Below are 6,000 nucleotides of genomic sequence, written 5' to 3' on the forward strand. Positions count from 1 at the left end.
AGTTAATAAGCGAGCAATTCTCGCATTTAAATGCTTTTGTGTGAGTTAGTTAGAAATTGGAAATGTTTTATTTACTTTTCGTTGTTTAGGCTCGTTTTATGATCAATTTAGGCAAATACGGCCAAAATGGCATGCATATTATAATTCCGTTATCTTTTGAAGCTAATTGATCCGTCAAAAGTCGCACCAAATGAAGCGTTTGCTCAAAATAAGCGATTGGCGGGTCAATTTAGCCTTTGGACAAATGTTATCTGGAGTTTTTGTGCATGCGCAGGGATAAGTTCGGGCGAAAAACACATTGTTGGCATTCGGCAACCGCGCGGGGGCGTATCGGGCAAGACTGCTCGATGAACTGGCCTATTTTAGGCCAGCTCGCCGAGCTGGCTATGCCAGCTCGTCGAGCAGGGGCGAGCAGGCCACGCCCGCTCGCCGAGCAGGCCCTATGGAGGCCTGCTCGCCTAGCAGCTCGCCCTGCTCGGCGAGCAGACCTGCGGGAATTGGTCAAAAAGACCAATTCCGCCCCCACGACTCCACGATCGGCCCCACGACTTCCTACCTGCATAAGAACACGAAATAGGTCATCGAAAGGGCCCGAGCCACGCCTATAAATAGGATTTTTCCAATGTAAATTAGGCATCTTTCATTATTTGTAAATTACTTTAGCTTTCCCCTTGAATTTCCTCTCCATCTCCTCCATCTTCTTCGACCTCCATTGAAGCTCCATCAAAGCTGTTCTTGAGGAATATTCAAGGTCCGTCCTTAAGACCTAGGAAGCCGATTGCAGAGTAGACAGGTTCCTTGAAAGGGATTTTCGTATCTCCTTTTACCTTTCCTTGTTTGTACTCTTTGATACAGTCTATGAATCCTAGGCTAATTGTATCCTGGGATAAATATCGACCCATCCGTCGAACCCGTCAAGCAGAAGGTGAGAGTGCAAGCAAAAGATAAACAGGCGGCAGTAAAGCAAGAGATCGACAAGCTCCTAGCTGTAAAATTTATCCGGGAGGTGAACTATCTGGACTGGCTTTCTAATGTCGTACTTGTAAAGAAAGCCAGCGGAAAGTACCGTATGTGTGTAGATTTCACCAATGTCAATAAAGCCTGCCCTAAGGATTCTTATCCGCTGCCTAACATAGATCAACTCCTTGATCTGACGGCTGGTCGAAAGATCTTATCATAATTTGATGCCATCGCAGGTTTCCAGCAGATCCCTTTGGACCCTGCCGACGCCGAAAAGACCTCATTCATCACACACGAAGGAACTTATTGCTATAATGTCATGCCGTTCGGTTTAAAAAACGCAGGGGCCACATACCAGCGATTGGTGGATAAGATGTTCGCTCACCTCATCGGGAAGACCGTGCAGGTCTATATTGACGACATGGTGGTCCTAAGCTCCGAGGAAGCTGACCATTCGCGAGATTTAACGGAAGTACTCAAGATCTTCAGAGCCTATAACCTCAAGCTCAACCCTGAGAAGTGTTTTTTCGGAATTCGCAGCGGAAAGTTCTTGGGATGTGTAGTCTCGGAAAAAGGCATCGAGCCTAACCCCGCAAAAATAGAGGCCATTTTAGCAATGGAGGCACCACGCGACCTGCAGGGCGTGCAGAGGCTCAATGGAAGGATCATCGCCTTGGGACGTTTCATCTCCTGCTCGGCTCAGTGATGTCTCCCATTCTATAAAGCGATCAAGAAGGAGCACCCCTTTAGGTGGTCGACTGACTGCCAGGCCGCATTCAGCGCTATGAAAACTTTCCTCGCAGCTCCCCCCTACTCTCGGCGCCAAAACCTGAGCGGGATATTCACTTGTATTTCACCATTTCAGATGAAACGGTAGCCGTCGTCTTAACTCAAGAGGAAGGGGCGGAACTGTTTCCGATATATTTCCTGAGCAGGGTACTGAAGGGAGCTGAAATCAGGTACTCCGAGGTGGAAAAGGCTTTATTCGCCATCACTCAAGCCTCAGAGCGCCTGAGACCATATTTTCAAGCACACACGGTAATTGTCAGGACAAATTATCCGCTGAGAAGGGTCGTGCAGAGGCCGGAGGTTTCCGGATGCATCACAAATTGGTCGGTTCGTCTCTCCCAGTTCGACATCCGTTTTGAGCCCAGAACGACAATCAAGGCTCAGGCCTTATTCGACTTCATTGTCGAATTCTCCGGCCACGTAAACACCAAGCTTGAGACGACACCGTCTCTTTCGGGCGACGTCTGGACTATGAGCGTTGATGGGTCATGTGCCCCGGGGAGGGCAGGTGTCGGGGTAGCAATTCAAGGGCCCGGTAACCTCCATTTGCGATATGCCGTCCGGCTGAATTTCCCGACTACCAACAATCAAGCCGAATATGAGGCACTCATCGATGCCCTCCGACTATCAAAGGCAATGGTCACCGGAAGCGTGACAATATGCTCGGACTCGAAATTGGTAGTCAGCCATGTCAACGGAGCTTATCAAGCAAAGGACCCCGTAATGTGTCAATACTTGACCCTCGCCACATCCCTGCTCAATGATGTGAAGAGCAGAGGTGTAACCCTACACCTGGTGTTGGTCCCGCGAGAAGAAAACGAGGAGGCTGACGCTATCGCTGCTCTCGCAGCAGGGGAACAATCTAGTGACCCGCTCACCTTTATTGAGAGTGCAAGCGCCCCGGATTTTCACACTCAAACTCTGTTATCAATTCACTCCTGGTTGCGTTGTATATCTGAGAAAGAAGGAGATCACTGCCTGAAGGAAATTCACCAAGGTGTCTGCGGCTCGCACCAAGGAGCCCGAACCATTGCGAGGAAGGCCCGGCTCCAGGGGTTTTACTGGCAGACCATAGACTCCGACGCAACGCGTTTGGTCCGCAGTTGTCAGGCTTGTCAACTACACGCCAATATTCATCACACCCCAGCGGCCCCATTCAAGGGTATCATCACTCCATGGCCTTTCGCAGTATAGGGAATTGACCTACTCGGCCCTTTCCCAATGGCTTCAGCGCAAAAACGCTTCGTGGTCGTGGCAGTCGATCATTTCTCCCCGCCTTCGCTAGCACCAGCAATTACTTCCTCAGCATCTCTCTCTCCGGCTATATCTTCAACAACGGTTTTTTCAGCGTCCCTTTTTCTTTTCCGAGCAACCATCCCACGGTTGGGACTACCAGATCCCTCTTCGCCCAACTCAATCATCTCCACCCCTCCCGTCGGCTCCTCAACAGCCGGGACAGTTACAGGTTTCCCCTGAGGGACATCAACCTCCCCGACAGCACCTTCCCGGGCAGCAAGAACACCTCCCATGCTTTGTACCACTTGGTTCGCATCCTCGAGCGACGAATACGATACCAACGACCCCGAGGCTCCTCCGAACGCCTCATCGGCGGTCTCCAGACCAACGCTGAATTCATTAGGGTCGAAATCCATGCTAACGCGGGGATCTCCTGGACCTGCACCAACCAAAACAATGGAAAGGAAACATCAGATTACAAATTAATAAACACAACATACTACATAATTGACCAAACAGAAGAATAATCCCAGCCCCTTACCTACGACGGCAACATTCACGGAGATTGCCTCCAATTCTGCCAGCTCACCGGCCTTGATGTTATACCCCTTTTCCATTTCTCAAAGTCCTCCGCCGACCACCCTTTGACATCCGCCATTCGCCATTTATTCCAGATGTAATAACCAGCAGAGAGGAAATGGCGAACCAGCTCGTCGACATCCTGCTTATGATCTTTGTCAATCGGGAGACCTTTTAAATGCGTAATCAATTTTTCCTCGAAAGGAAGCATAGGTCGGGTCTTCAGCCACCGACTGGAATCCATAGGATCGTCGTTCCAAACAACCTGGAAGGGAAAATCGCCGTCACGCTTCCTCACCAAAAAGAAGCGGTGGCGATATTCCGATAGTTTATCCTTCAGACCACCCATCACTCTAAATTTCTGATGAGAGAAAGTCACATGCTGCGATCTTTGCCCTTTGCTCGATGAAAAATTCTCGAAACACTAAGCCTGTGGCTCGATATCCGGCGGAACGACACAAGGAGTAGAAAGCAACCATCATTCTCCAGCCATTCGGATGTATTTGACCAGGGCACAGGTCATATTCTTTTAATACCTCTACAAAGAAGGGCATGAGGGGGAGCCGCATCCCCGACTCCAATTGCTCTTCGTAGATAATGAGTTCATTGGCACTACCCGCATAGTGAGCTCTGGTCTCCTCGTTTAGCGCCGCTAATTCATAGGGCTCCCCAAGCCGGTACACCGCAGAGATCGCCGGAAGATCATCCGCAACAATTATGCTATGAGCATCTTCAACAATGAGGGACTCCGGCCTCCTAGGGCGCTCCACTTTTTCGAAACGCTTACCCTCACTTCCAGCAGGACCAGGGGCTCGCGACCACACTTTTTCACGCATTTCCTCGTAGATTGCGGCAAGAGGACGTTCTACAGTAATTAAACCTTCCGGAACAGTCACTACCACCTCTAGCACACCGGCGGCAACGCCCCCAGCTGGACGTTCAACAGTGGGGAGCGGGCGAGCAACGGGTATTTTCCTTTTCTTCAGAACTTCACCCGCCGCGCTATTTTCATCCACCTTTTCAGCTCGCCTCTTTCGCACGACTGAATGGATTCGTGCAGACTCTCGAAGCATGAAGTCACCTGGGGCGACCGGCGGCAGTCTGCTTAAAGCTCCCCGAGAAGACTCCTTTGACATAATACCCCTACCCCGAAGTCGAAATAAAGCGAGAAAAACGCAGAAATCAGAGAAAGAATAATGCGACTAACCTCATTAAAGGCACGGCAAGTTCTGCAGCAAGCAAAAAGCTCCCGACGATGGAAAATAGACGACAAGCGAACCAACGGACCCTTGCAAACACGAACAAGTAGGTATGGAAGGTTACAATTACAGAGAGGTGGAGCGCGACGGCACGAACTTTTTCAGACGAATTTGAAAGAAAAGATTTCCTATTCCCCTCCTAAATATTTATAGTTGAGGGAGAATTCATTACGCCGGCACAGCTGTCAATTCGCAATTAATACTGGCGGCGCACGGGTAATTTAAAGCGAATAAATAATGGCACTAAAAACGAGACGCGCATGCAGTGAAAGGGCCGTTTTTACGTTTCCAAAGGCGAATGTTCTCGCATGACGAACGGACACATCCGGCAGTATTCTCGCATCAAATACTCGACCGGGCTTTTCGATGGGGGGGACTACTTGATTCGGGATATGAAGAGGGCCCATTCGGGCAGGTGGGCTTTGGGCCCAAATAACCTCTATAAAAACACACCTCACATTGAAGGAAGGGGGAGGTAATCACTAAAAACCATTTTGACATCTTACTTTAAATAGTTTCTTGGACCTCTGACTGTCTTGCTCGTCGGAGTATCCGCAGGGACCATTCCCGGCGCAGGGACGATCAGTCGACAAGCTAAAGCCTCTTTCCGAAGACCCGGATCACGGTGTTCACATACCTAATTATAACATATGACCTATGATAATTGAAATACGGCTTTTGGATATCGTGTCTCTACTTTGTATTTCCGAATGCATGTAATTACAGATGCTCGAAATTGTGTCAAGCACCTAGTCAAACCGGGAGGTTTTCTAGCTTGCTTGTGATTGCGGGTTTAGTTTTTTAGTTTACTTGGGGACAAGTAAAGTTTTAAGTGCGAGGAGGTTTGATAGGGGTCAAAAACCCCTATCTTTGTGTGCGGTTTTAGGACGGGTTTTAGCGTTATTTAGTTAATAAGCGAGCAATTCTCGCATTTAAATGCTTTTGTGTGAGTTAGTTAGAAATTGGAAATGTTTTATTTACTTTTCGTTGTTTAGGCTCGTTTTATAATCAATTTAGGCAAATACGGCCAAAATGGCATGCATATTATAATTCCGTTATCTTTTGAAGCTAATTGATCCGTCAAAAGTCGCACCAAATGAAGCGTTTGCTCAAAATAAGCGATTGGCGGGTCAATTTAGTCTTTGGACTAATGTTATCTGGAGTTTTTGTGCATGCG

The sequence above is a fragment of the Euphorbia lathyris genome, chromosome 1 (genome assembly GCF_963576675.1).
Source record: "Euphorbia lathyris chromosome 1, ddEupLath1.1, whole genome shotgun sequence".
NCBI lineage: Eukaryota > Viridiplantae > Streptophyta > Magnoliopsida > Malpighiales > Euphorbiaceae > Euphorbia > Euphorbia lathyris.